This window comes from Ambystoma mexicanum, chromosome 10 (assembly GCF_040938575.1).
Source record: "Ambystoma mexicanum isolate Mex_15411 chromosome 10, UKY_AmexF1_1, whole genome shotgun sequence".
Taxonomy (NCBI): Eukaryota; Metazoa; Chordata; class Amphibia; order Caudata; family Ambystomatidae; genus Ambystoma; species Ambystoma mexicanum.
This window is the reverse complement of record NC_090932.1, coordinates 634,698,170-634,711,265: the sequence shown is the minus strand read 5'-3', so window position 1 is coordinate 634,711,265 and position 13,096 is coordinate 634,698,170.

Genomic DNA, 13,096 nt, shown 5'->3' with positions numbered 1-13,096 from the left:
CATTGTTGGAATGCAAGAAGTTCTACTATCATGTCCTGCAGTGGGGGAGCCAAGATGCAGCTCAACAGTGAGGGCCATGTCGTGAACCATCTGTAGTCGCCCCCCTCCTTCCATACCGACCACAAAACTCCCAGCACCGAATGCAGCAAGACCCTTTCCGGGATGCGTGCTTTGGGGACCCACCACCGTTCGTCCAGCGTAACTGGGGACAAAACCTCATTGTCCATTGTCACCCATTGCTTCCCCGTGTCTCAATCAAATTGATCCACCAAAAATCTTAACTGAGAGGCCCATAGTATATCTCAAGGTCTGGCAATCCCACTCCCCCCTCCTCCTTTGGTCTCATCAGTACCACTTAGACAATTCAATGCTTTTTACCTGCCCAGAGTTAGCGTAGCAGGGCCTGTTTAACCTCCACCAGGAATGGCTTGGGCACCTGTGTTGGAAGCATTTGAAACAAAAACAAAAACTTAGGGAGGATAACCATTTCAATTGAGTTGAGACACGCCATCCCTGAAAGACCCAACCTTGTCCATCTTTCAATATCTCGCTTCACACCTGACCATAGGGGGAGGAAGTTACTGATGAAGAGGTCTCTAGGGTTCTGCGTTACCTGGATCCCAAGATGTCAAAACCTGTCTCTTTGTATCCTAAATGGGAGAGCCTCCACATATTTCCCTTCAACCTCCGATAGGTTCCCTACCATGAACGCCACTGATTTCCCCAAGTTAACCTTATAACCTGACAGGGCACCATACTGTTCCAAACTATGCAGCACCCGAGGCACCGAGTGGGATGGGTTCATCACGTAAAATAACACGTTGTCCGCAAACAGGCTGATCTCACAATGGGTGCCTCCCACCATTACCTCACTGATCCCCCCTCTTCCCGGACAGATATCACCCACGGTTCCATCACCAATGTGTATATGAGTGGAGAGAGAGGGCATCCCTGTCTCACGCCCCTCCCCAATGGAAACGACCTTGATTCATTACCATTCACCACTACCCTTGCCAAGGGGCCAGAATACAAGGCCGGCACCCAACCCAACCATCTCAGGCCCATCCCCAAAGATGCCAAAACTTCCCCTATAAAAGCCCAGCCCACCCTGTCGAAGGCCTTTTCAGCATCCAAAGATAGGAGAAGAGCCCCCTCTCCCCAACCACCCATGCACTCAGCATGTGGATGGTGTTACGCATGCTGTCTGCTCCCTGTCTGTTCATCACAAATCCCGTCTGGTCCGGATGGACCAGCTGGGGAAGATATCTTTCCAGATGTGTTGCCAGAATCCTGGCAAAGATCTTTACATCCACATTTAGGAGGGAGATAGGCCTATATGAGCTGCATTCCATTGTGTCTTTCCCTGGTTTGGGTATCACAATGATCAGGGCCTGGAGGAATGTCAGCAGGATTATGTCCTGCCCCCTGATCTGGTTAAACAATTTAGCCATTGGTTTCGCCAGGATGGATTGGTGTTGTTTAAAGAAGTCGGCTGTGTAGCCATCCTGTCCCGCGGCCTTTCCCATCATCAACCTTTTGATTGCCCCCTTCACCTCTTTCTCCAATATCTCCCCCTCCAGGGCCTCCTGTTCCAAGTCCTTATGGTTAGGTAGAGGGTGCGCCACCAGGTAGTTATGGATGTCTTTTATTGACTAGCCCTCCTGTCTAGTATATAGTTCCCTATAGAAGTCTGCAAAGCATTCAGCTACACTCACCCCCTCCTTGCATATCCTCCCCCCTTTGTCCAAAATTCCTTCCACCCTTCTCTCCATCCTACTGCCTCTAGTTCTATGCACCAGCAAGGTCCCCACCTTATCCCCCCGCTCGTAGTATCTTATCCGCGTATACCTCATCTTTTTACTTACCTCCCCAATAAGGACTGTATGTAGAGCCTGTCTTTTCCCCCGCATTTCCTCCAGAAGAGCCTTGTGATTCTCATCGCTACGGGTGAGCCGCTCTCTCATGACCCTTAATTCCTCACGGAGCCCAGTCTCAACCAGTGCCCTTTCACGTTTCCTTTGTGACCCCTCCACTATAAGGAGGCCCCAAAAGGTGGCCTTTGCCTCTTCCCCTATCACCGCCATCTCTGTTTCCTCATTATCATTAGTCTCGAAATATGCCTCTATTTCTTTCCTCAAGAATTCTTTAAATGCTGGGTCCCTCATTAGGGTGTCATTGCAGTGCCATCTACAGTTCCTCATGGCCCTTGGCACTAGCCAATCCACCACCACTTCCCATTGAGGATAGCTCTTCCGTGTACGCTGAAACCATGGGCGCTTCTGCCTCCACTTTTCATTGCTCATCACAAGCCACATGACTCTTAGTCACCATGTCCCCCCAAACCTGAGCACTACCCGGATCCCTCTTGGTGTTCTCCCCAGATACTTCACTCAGACTGTCCATATTTTTCAAAGAAGGGGAGCCACAGTCCATCAATGTTTGACCTGGATTCCTCTATGAGATGAGTTAGAAACTCCATGTCGGAAATTGCACAAACCTTAGTGACCCACTCTTTCTCCCCTGGTAGTCTTGGGATTTTCCATCTTTGGGCCAAGCAGCACCTAGCCGCTACCAACATGACCTGAAGCATATGGTTGTGTGCCTCACCGTGTTCCCCCTCCTCATAAATCCCAAAAAAGAAGAAGCCACAGGGATAAGGTCCTCCCTATCCCGTCCACCCCCTTTATCGAGGACAGGACCTCCTCCCAGTACATCTGTACCATCAGATATTTCCACCACATGTGCATGTAGTCCCCCTTTTCGATATGACACTTCCAACAATGTGGGTCGTACCCCTCCCTCATCAGGGCTATCCTCTGTGGGGGATAGGGCCACCTGCATAGCAGTTTCAGAGCGTGGTGTCAGTATTGGAGCGAGGCCGTCGACCGATTGGCCCGCCTGCACATGATGGTCCATCTCTTATCATCAATATCCTCACCTAGGTCTTTCCCCCATTGCACCTGCACAGTCGGAGAGTCCCTCAGGGTCGCTAGGAGCAGCAATTTATAGAGCCTAGATATTACCCCTTGGAGCCCTTGTGCGAAATCAAAAATGTTTCAAATGCAGATAACGAAAGGGCGAGAGGTTGTCTAAGCCCAAGGCCTCCCCCAGCTCCTAAAGGGCCATGAATATCCCCCCCACCCATAACTGTCCAGCCCTACTGAGACCTGCTTCATACCATTGTTGGAATGCAAGAAGTTCTACTATCATGTCCTGCAGTGGGGGAGCCAAGATGCAGCTCAACAGTGAGGGCCATGTCGTGAACCATCTGTAGTCGCCCCCCTCCTTCCATACCGACCACAAAACTCCCAGCACCGAATGCAGCAAGACCCTTTCCGGGATGCGTGCTTTGGGGACCCACCACCGTTCGTCCAGCGTAACTGGGGACAAAACCTCATTGTCCATTGTCACCCATTGCTTTCCCGTGTCTCAATCAAATTGATCCACCAAAATTCTTAACTGAGAGGCCCATAGTATATCTCAAGGTCTGGCAATCCCACTCCCCCCTCCTCCTTTGGTCTCATCAGTACCTCTTAGACAATTCAATGCTTTTTACCTGCCCAGAGTTAGCGTAGCAGGGCCTGTTTAACCTCCACCAGGAATGGCTTGGGCACCTGTGTTGGAAGCATTTGAAACAAAAACAAAAACTTAGGGAGGATAACCATTTCAATTGAGTTGAGACACGCCATCCCTGAAAGACCCAACCTTGTCCATCTTTCAATATCTCGCTTCACACCTGACCATAGGGGGAGGAAGTTACTGATGAAGAGGTCTCTAGGGTTCTGCGTTACCTGGATCCCAAGATGTCAAAACCTGTCTCTTTGTATCCTAAATGGGAGAGCCTCCACATATTTCCCTTCAACCTCCGATAGGTTCCCTACCATGAACGCCACTGATTTCCCCAAGCTAACCTTATAACCTGACAGGGCACCATACTGTTCCAAACTATGCAGCACCCGAGGCACCGAGTGGGATGGGTTCATCACGTAAAATAACACGTTGTCCGCAAACAGGCTGATCTCACAATGGGTGCCTCCCACCATTACCTCACTGATCCCCCCTCTTCCCGGACAGATATCACCCACGGTTCCATCACCAATGTGTATAAGAGTGGAGAGAGAGGGCATCCCTGTCTCACGCCCCTCCCCAATGGAAACGACCTTGATTCATTACCATTCACCACTACCCTTGCCAAGGGGCCAGAATACAAGGCCGGCACCCAACCCAACCATCTCAGGCCCATCCCCAAAGATGCCAAAACTTCCCCTATAAAAGCCCAGCCCACCCTGTCAAGGCCTTTTCAGCATCCAAAGATAGGAGAAGAGCCCCCTCTCCCCAACCACCCATGCACTCAGCATGTGGATGGTGTTACGCATGCTGTCTGCTCCCTGTCTGTTCATCACAAATCCCGTCTGGTCCGGATGGACCAGCTGGGGAAGATATCTTTCCAGATGTGTTGCCAGAATCCTGGCAAAGATCTTTACATCCACATTTAGGAGGGAGATAGGTCTATATGAGCCGCATTCCATTGTGTCTTTCCCTGGTTTGGGTATCACAATGATCAGGGCCTGGAGGAATGTCAGCAGGATTATGTCCTGCCCCCTGATCTGGTTAAACAATTTAGCCATTGGTTTCGCCAGGATGGATTGGTGTTGTTTAAAGAAGTCGGCTGTGTAGCCATCCTGTTCCGCGGCCTTTCCCATCATCAACCTTTTGATTGCCCCTTCACCTCTTTCTCCAATATCTCCCCCTCCAGGGCCTCCTGTTCCAAGTCCTTATGGTTAGGTAGAGGGTGCGCCACCAGGTAGTTATGGATGTCTTTTATTGACTAGCCCTCCTGTCTAGTATATAGTTCCCTATAGAAGTCTGCAAAGCATTCAGCTACACTCACCCCCTCCTTGCATATCCTCCCCCCTTTGTCCAAAATTCCTTCCACCCTTCTCTCCATCCTACTGCCTCTAGTTCTATGCACCAGCAAGGTCCCCACCTTATCCCCCCGCTCGTAGTATCTTATCCGCGTATACCTCATCTTTTTACTTACCTCCCCAATAAGGACTGTATGTAGAGCCTGTCTTTTCCCCCGCATTTCCTCCAGAAGAGCCTTGTGATTCTCATCGCTACGGGTGAGCCGCTCTCTCATGACCCTTAATTCCTCACGGAGCCCAGTCTCAACCAGTGCCCTTTCACGTTTCCTTTGTGACCCCTCCACTATAAGGAGGCCCCAAAAGGTGGCCTTTGCCTCTTCCCCTATCACCGCCATCTCTGTTTCCTCATTATCATTAGTCTCGAAATATGCCTCTATTTCTTTCCTCAAGAATTCTTTAAATGCTGGGTCCCTCATTAGGGTGTCATTGCAGTGCCATCTACAGTTCCTCATGGCCCTTGGCACTAGCCAATCCACCACCACTAGCTCATGATCCGACCAGGTGATAGCATCCACAGTCAGGACCCTTACTTCTCGCCCCCCACTCTTCGAATATCAATAGGAGGTCAATTCTTGTATATGCCTGGTGTGGGGGGTAGAAGAAAGTATACCCTCCTGGGGTCTGCCATGACATACGCCACATGTCGACCCAGTAGTATTCCTAAAGGAGGTCCCTCATGGCTAGGTTATCTTTGGTAGGTTCTTCATCCCCGTCCCCTTTGCCGACCACAAATCCAGTCAAGGATCTGTGATAAGGTTGAAGTCCCCACCCAGGACCATGATCCCCTCCACCCACTCATCCATTACCCTGAACACCCTACGCAGGAATTTTATCTGACCCACATTAGGAGCGTAGAGAGTGGCAAGGGTGATCCGCGCGCCCTCGGATGTTCTCTTAATCCCCAAGAATATTCCTCCAAAACCCCTCTTTATCTCAATCCCTGTTAGGTGTAGTGATTTACCCAGGAATATGCCCACCCCTCCTTTTTGGAGGATTTATGTGAAGCCCAAAAGCTCCTCCTGATTTCCTTCCCCCTTATTGTCAATTCCGCCCCCGCTTGTAGTGCGTTTCTTTTAGAAAAAGGACCACCAGTTTCTGTTTACGGAACATGTTGCTGGTGAGGGACCGCTTAATGTTCAGCGTACCCACCCGTCCTTCAACCATTGTCATTGCTAACCCCATCCTCAAGAACCTCCATGTGTCTAATTCGGCTCAAGGCCGTCTGTACTCCAAGGATCCATGGCTTGCCCCAACCAACCCCTCCCCTGTCTCCCCAACCCTGACCCCCCTCTTCCCCAGCCACCCATCACCCTCAACTTCCCTACCCCACACCCTTCCCTCCCTGCCCACCCTCCCTCCCCCCTTATCAAGGCGTCTGCTTCCGCCCCCCAGGTATACTGGAATCGGTCGACGAACCATCAGGGGCTCGTGCCAAACCCCGGGGAGACTCTCTTGACAGGATTCCTGCTCCTCGACCCCTGGACTGAACCAATGAAGTCATCATGCTACAGCAGTCCCCTGTGGTGGATCCCCAGACCCCCCCTCCACAAACACCATTAAGAAAAGATTTAAACAAACATTCCTGTGCTCAACAACAGGCACAACCACACCAACCGTGCCTCATCAGCCCCAGTAGCATCTGAACAAACACAACCACCAAAAAGAGCCAACCGTGGAAGTGGGGTAGTGAGGCATACATGAACATTATAATCAGTTAAGAGGCAGTGTCATTTCACCTCAAGTGTCCCTGCTGGAGGGTTCGTGGGTGTGTAGTTTTCTGAAATGTCCAGGTACCTTTCACCCTATGTTTTGCCCTGTCCGGGCCCCTAGCACCCCGGGTGGGATCCAGGTCCCCCACGGCTCACTCCCCAGAGGGGCCCGCATGGCCGACCAGGTCGTCCGTGACTTTATGGATGTCCTCCTCTGCCACGAGGTGATGCCTCTCCCCCTGCCATTCAAAGGAGAGATAGAATGGGTGCCCCCAGCCGTACCTGACCCCCTTCTCCTGTAGCCACATGGTTAGGGCCCCACATTTTTTCCTCATCAACAACATGAGAGCCGAGAGGTCCTGGAAAATGGCCACTCTGGAGTCTCCATATTGTATGCCTCTGAGGTTCTTTGCCTTCTCCAGAATCCTGGCTTTGTCCCTGTGGTAGCGTAGATGTGCCAGCACTGAGCGAGGACCCCTCGCGCCCCCTCCTGCCCGATAGACCCTGTCTATCACAACCCCCTCTCCAACGTCTGCTCCTAAGACAATCTGAATAATGTCCTGCACCTTGCCCTCCAGACCCAATGGGGATTCGCCATCCGTCTCCACCAGGCCAAAGAAGTGCAGGTTGTTCCTTCTTTTATGATTTTCCATGTCGTCCACTTTAAGGCGGAGCTCCTCCTCGCGGCGTAGTATCTCCATGTATCTTACTTCCATCTGCATCTCCAGGAGGTCAGTGGACACCAGGTTGTTCTCAACCCCTTCCATCTGGTCCTCTAAAGTAGCCACCTTGTCGTGAGTTCAGCCAGTTTAGCCCCCATGTCCGTTCTCATCCCCCTTATCTCATCTAGGATCGTCTGGATGTTATTTTGCATGGTGACCATGCCTGGGGCGTTCCCGGGGGTGGCCCGACCTCCAACTCGGTGCTCCCTGTCTGGTACTGGAACTTTGCCAAGGCCTCTTCCCAGCTCATAGGTCGCTGCTCTCGCAGCACTTCTGTGCCCGCCAGCCGTTTGTTGTACGGACCCACAACGATATGAGTCTGTCTCCCCGGTTCTGCTGTAGTGGGTACAAGTGTTGAGGCCCTTTAACATGCCTCTGTGTTCTCCTTCTTACATGTGACTCGGCTACTGGCGTTCCCTCACATCAACCCGCAGGCTCAGGGCTCTGAGGCCACCAGCTACCTTGCTATCCTCCACATGCACCATATGGAACACCCCACCATGGGCCTCCCTGAGCAGAAGGAGTGATGGGTCATCCTCCACCAACCCTGTCCAGTCGTCCCCTACCCTCCCTTCACTTGGGGTCCTCTGTGTGCCCATTATGCCCCCAGGCACGTGGCCTTTCCTCTTGAGTGTTGCCCTTGAGCAGTCTCTTAGCCTGGGGCCCCTTGGGCACTGTAGGTTTTCCCAAGTCTACAATGGGAAGGGGGACGCGAACACTGCTTTCCTCACCTTCGAATCAGCATCCCGTTGGTCTCCACCAGCCTAAGATGTTATGGGTGTGCTCCCGCGTTGGCCCGGGCTGGGAGAGGTCGGTGAGGCCAGTGAATTTCTCAGTCGTTGCCAGAGGGCCTGCATGGTGGCCCCCAATCGGTGGGGCAGGCATGAGGGAGCTCTCCAATGGTCCTCAGAGTGACAGATCAAGACCTCAATGCACTGTTAAATCCCTCTGCCCCCACAGACAAGGCCCAAGCCACCTGGGCTGGAGCACAGCCTTCTCCCCTTTGTTTGACTCTCACAATCCAGAACCTCCTCTGCAGTCTGTTCCCGAACAGTCCTCTGCGGCAAGGTCCCTGATAAGTGCTCTGCCATATGTGCAACTGATCTCCGGGGTGAGTGAGAGGCCTTCCTGCCTCTTGAACTTCTCAGAGAACGTTTATGGTGCTGGTGACTGTTAGCGGTGATCCTCACATACACTCTTTGTCCCGTGCACCCCTGGTATCAACTGGGCCCCAGGGTCTGTTGGTGAGCCCCAATCCCAAGGTTCCTGCCGCCCCCTCAACTCTGCCGCAGGTCTGTTTCATTGCCTCAGGCTGTCCCAGGGGGCCCGGATCATCTGTCCACCTCCTAGCGCCTGCCCGGCGCTTCTCCTCAGCCCTCAGTTGGGAGTCCCAGGGCCAGGCCTCTGCATGGCTGTGCAAATCGGGTCCAATACATGTGGGTGGGCCCCCACTTGGTGGCCTATAATATGTTTCTGATCTTCCACACACACTCCCGGGCCCCACATAAACCTCCACAGTCTCACGAAGGTGTGTGACCATTGTTTTTTTTCTCGTGGCGGGGAGGCTTCCCTGCCTCCAATCTGGGTTGTCCCAGCTCCTCCCGCCTCCTTGTACCGCACCGGGCCAGTCTGTATTACGCTGCCAATGGGGGCATGGTGATCCTCTCCAGGTGCCATCGGCCTCCTGGGGCTTCCCCCACTCCTTCAGGGCCCCAGCGGCCACGTCTCTTCAGCTCCCTTCTTCGCAGCAGGCCACGCGGCCTATGGGGGGAGGGGCGCCTCCAGGATCTCAACGCCCATTTCAAATGTGGAAAGCACTTCCAGATCCTACAGTTTCTCCTGTCGTTCAGTCACCCTTTCCAACAACGGGATATTAGCTTTTGAATCTTAATAGATCTCTAACTCTGCTACAACTCCATTGATTTCCCGGGGCTTGGCACAGAGCTGAGGATTCAGACAGCCATCTTGCCTGAGCCCCCTGGTGGCCTCCCAACCTCCTCCTTCTTAATAGGTATCTTCTGTCTCTCATCAACTTCCTCCCCTTTCTGCCACCCCTCAGACACCTCTGCCACCTCTGACAGGTGTACCACACTCCTGTATCCCTTCTCAGAAGACCTTCACTCAGCTCACCTCAACTCTTGCTCTGCCATCAAACACTCCTCTGAACTATGCAAACTTCTTGAAGACCACGACCTAGATATCCTTGCTCTCACCGAGATGTGGTTCACTTCCACTCTGTCATGAGTTTTGACACTCTACTCCCCGAGGTTTAAAAGATCCTCCCTAAGCCCAGGCCTAACCAGCCCAGGGGCGTAGTGACCCTGATCTTCCCCGAATGGATCCCTGCTACTATCACACCCACTCAGGCCTACTCCTTGTCTGCAGGCTTTGTGTCTCTCCTGGCCTCTCTGACTCTGGCCACCATCTATAGGCTCCCTGACCAGGTTTCCCACTTCCTCTCAGATTGGGCTGACCACTCCTCTTCTCTCCTGGCCTCCTCCTCCAATCTTCCCCTCCTCAGAGACTTCAATATTCACCTCGACTTCCCTGATGCAGCCTTTGGGCTCTTCCAAAACCTATCTTACCCTCTCCATTCTTCCCTCAGGTTCGACACACTCAGCTGGACACACCTTTGATGCTCTCATCTCTTCAGACATCCCCATCTCCAACCCTTTCATTGCACCTCTCTACTGGTCTGATCGTGCTCTACTTTCCTCTCTCCTGGACTTCCTGGGTCCCCTGGCTGAGCCCCCAACTACACTACCATCCTCCTTCTATGTCTATCGACCTATGAAGCGATTGTCAGTTGCCATTTGTTTGCCACCTTTACCCCCCTCCTACAGACACTCTCACTCTGACAGAGCCCTTACTAAGCTTCACCTCTCTATCTCCAAAACCCTGTCAATCCTTGCCCCTGTCATGAGGACCCACATAAGGCCTGCCTCCAAGTGCAACTCCTGGTATGACTCCGGCCTGGCTGCTCTGAAACGCAAGTGCAGAGCAGCGGCCTGCTGCCTGCTCCAAAGGCAATTCAGACTCTCCATCTGCTCGAAGAAGAGGGCCTACATCCAAGCTCACATCTCTGAGGCCACTAGCAACACAGCTGTACAAAATCTTCAAGGAACTCACCAACCCTATTGCAGTCTCCACGTCTCCTATGCCTTCAATGGACCTCTGCACTTCTCTGGTCTCTTACTTCATTTTTAAAACTCAGACATATTGTCCTCTCTCTCCTCTACTCCACACCCTTCCCCCTCACCCACTCTCAGGTCTCCCTTGGTCTCCCTGTCCACTGCCCTCCTACTCTCCTCTCTTTCTTCCATAAGACCTGATGAGGTTTCTAGATAAGTCTGCTTTATAAAAGTCTCATCCAAACAGGTGCTCCCCTGATCCTCCAGAAATATCAGGGACAACATTGTCTCCCTTGCTCCAGCCTTGGCCGATTTCTGCAATCCTTCCTTTGCCACTGGATCCGTCCCTTCACTCCCCAAGCAATCCCTTCTGTACACTATCTTCGAAACATCCTTCTGCTGACCATTCCAGTCCAGTGAACTACCGCCCTATATCCTTTACGCCCTTCCTTGGAAAACTCTTGGAGAATCTAGCCATATCCCAGCGTTTCAACCAGACTGAATGGGTTGGTTGTCTCCACAACTACCAGTCAGACTTCAAAGCTGCCAAAGGCACAGAAACTGCTCTCCTGAACACCCGTGAAGAGTTGCTCTCTAATTTTGATTCCAGCTCTCTTTCTGTTTTCATCCTTCTTGACCGTTCCTCTGCCTTTGATACAGTCAATCATGCCACCCTGATAAAGCCGCTCCATGATACCATTGGCATCACAGACCAGGCTCTGGACTGGTTGACCTCCTTCCTCTCTGACCAACCTTCCCAGGTTCAAATGGGCCCTGTTCTCTCCACCATCCCACTCTCCACCTGTGGTGTCCCTCAGGGCTCTATCCTCTTGCCTTGGCTTTTCAACATCTACCTGGCCACTCTAGCCCATTTGATCTCCACATTCTCTTCCAACATCCAGTGTTATGTGGATGACACACAGCTGTCCTTCAAGCTCCTCTGCCTCCTCCTGTTCCTCTATCATTCCTGACTGCAGGTCTGGTATTCAGGCATGGTGCACTGCTAATGATCTCTGCCTTAATGCCAGTAAGACAGAGCTAATTCCCCTCACCTAACCCTGCCATGAGGCAAAAACCCTTGGTGTCATCTTCGACTCCTCTCTCTCCTTCTCTTCTCACATCACAGACCTTGCCAAGAAGGCCCACTTTCAGCTGCACCTCCTCAGGAACATTCTCCCTTTCCTCACCATCCCCTAGAAACTCAATGTCTACAGAGCTCTGGTCCTTTCCAGGCTGGACTACTGCAACATCCACTTCCTCAGTCTGCCTAACTCCTCTCTTTGCCTTCTTCAACAAATCCAGAACAGTACTGCAAGACTTATCCTTGGCTTCAAGCCCACGGACCGCATCTCTCCAGCTCTAAAATCTCTTCACTGGCTCCTGGTTGCTGCAAGGATCAAGTAAAGACCCGCTGCATCATCCACAATTCCACAATGCTTTCTGGGGCATAAGACCCTGCTAGATCCAACTCTCTCTCCGTAAATACCTCCCTGCTAGAGCCCTTCGGTCATCTAGCTCTAACTCTCTGCAGATCAGATGCTTTTCCAAGCAGAAAGTAGGGGATAAATCTCGCTCCTCAGCAGGTGCCTCACTCTGGATTGGTCTCCCTGTCCCTCTCAGACTTGAGCCGGATCTCCTTAAGTTCTGGAAGCTTCTCAAGACCTCCCTTTTCTCTTTTTCCTTCCCTCTACCCCGATAATGTCCCTGCCTCTTGACTGGCTAGCTGGTTCCTTCAGAATCTTACAGGGCACCCCCCCTATTCCAGTCTACCCCTTTACTTGGTCTCCCCTAAACCGCCCTCTACCTGCACTTGCCTGGATGGGCCTGCACCCTTGCAGCCCTTCCTGCCCCTTACCTTGTACTTAACTTGTGGACCTTCCTTCCCCGGCACTCTCTGTTTTCGTATGGCTCCGTCCATTTGGCCTCCCCTGGCACTTGTTTTTTCACTGGCCCTACTGCCCTAACCGGCACATACCCCGACCCCCCCTATCCCCTGCAATTCTCTTTACTGCACTTGTACAATTCGAATGTCACAATTTTAGTTTTGTCCTCCCTGTTCCCCCACCCTCTTTTCTTGCTGCGCCTCGAAACACATTGTGTAAATACCTTCCCCCAGAAGCTCAATGTTACACAAGCCCTGGATCACTCTAGGCTTGACTATTGCAATCACCTCCTCCTGAATCTACCTTCTTCCACTCTGTGACCCCTCCAGTTAATCCAGAATAGGGCAGCAAGACTTATCCTTGGCCTCAAGCCCAGAGACTGCATGTCTGCTGCCCTTAACAATCTTCACTGGCTCACGGTTGCTTCTCAGATTAAATCAATATCCCTCTTTATCATCCACAAGACTGTCTGCGGCCAGGTAAAACATTATCTGCAACTCTCTCTTACTAAATATTCCCTCTTTAGATCTCTGCGCTCCTCTGGCACCAACTCCTTTTGTGTAAACAAAGGGCAGGAGGTCGATCGCTTTCCTCAGCTGACTCCCTTTTTTGGAACAGCATCCCCCTCCCTCTTCGTCTTGAGCAGGACTTTCTTAAATTTTGTTATTCACCGCCCTTATGCATCCTTAGGGCCCTGACCTCCCACACCAAATCGCCCCAGCTTCT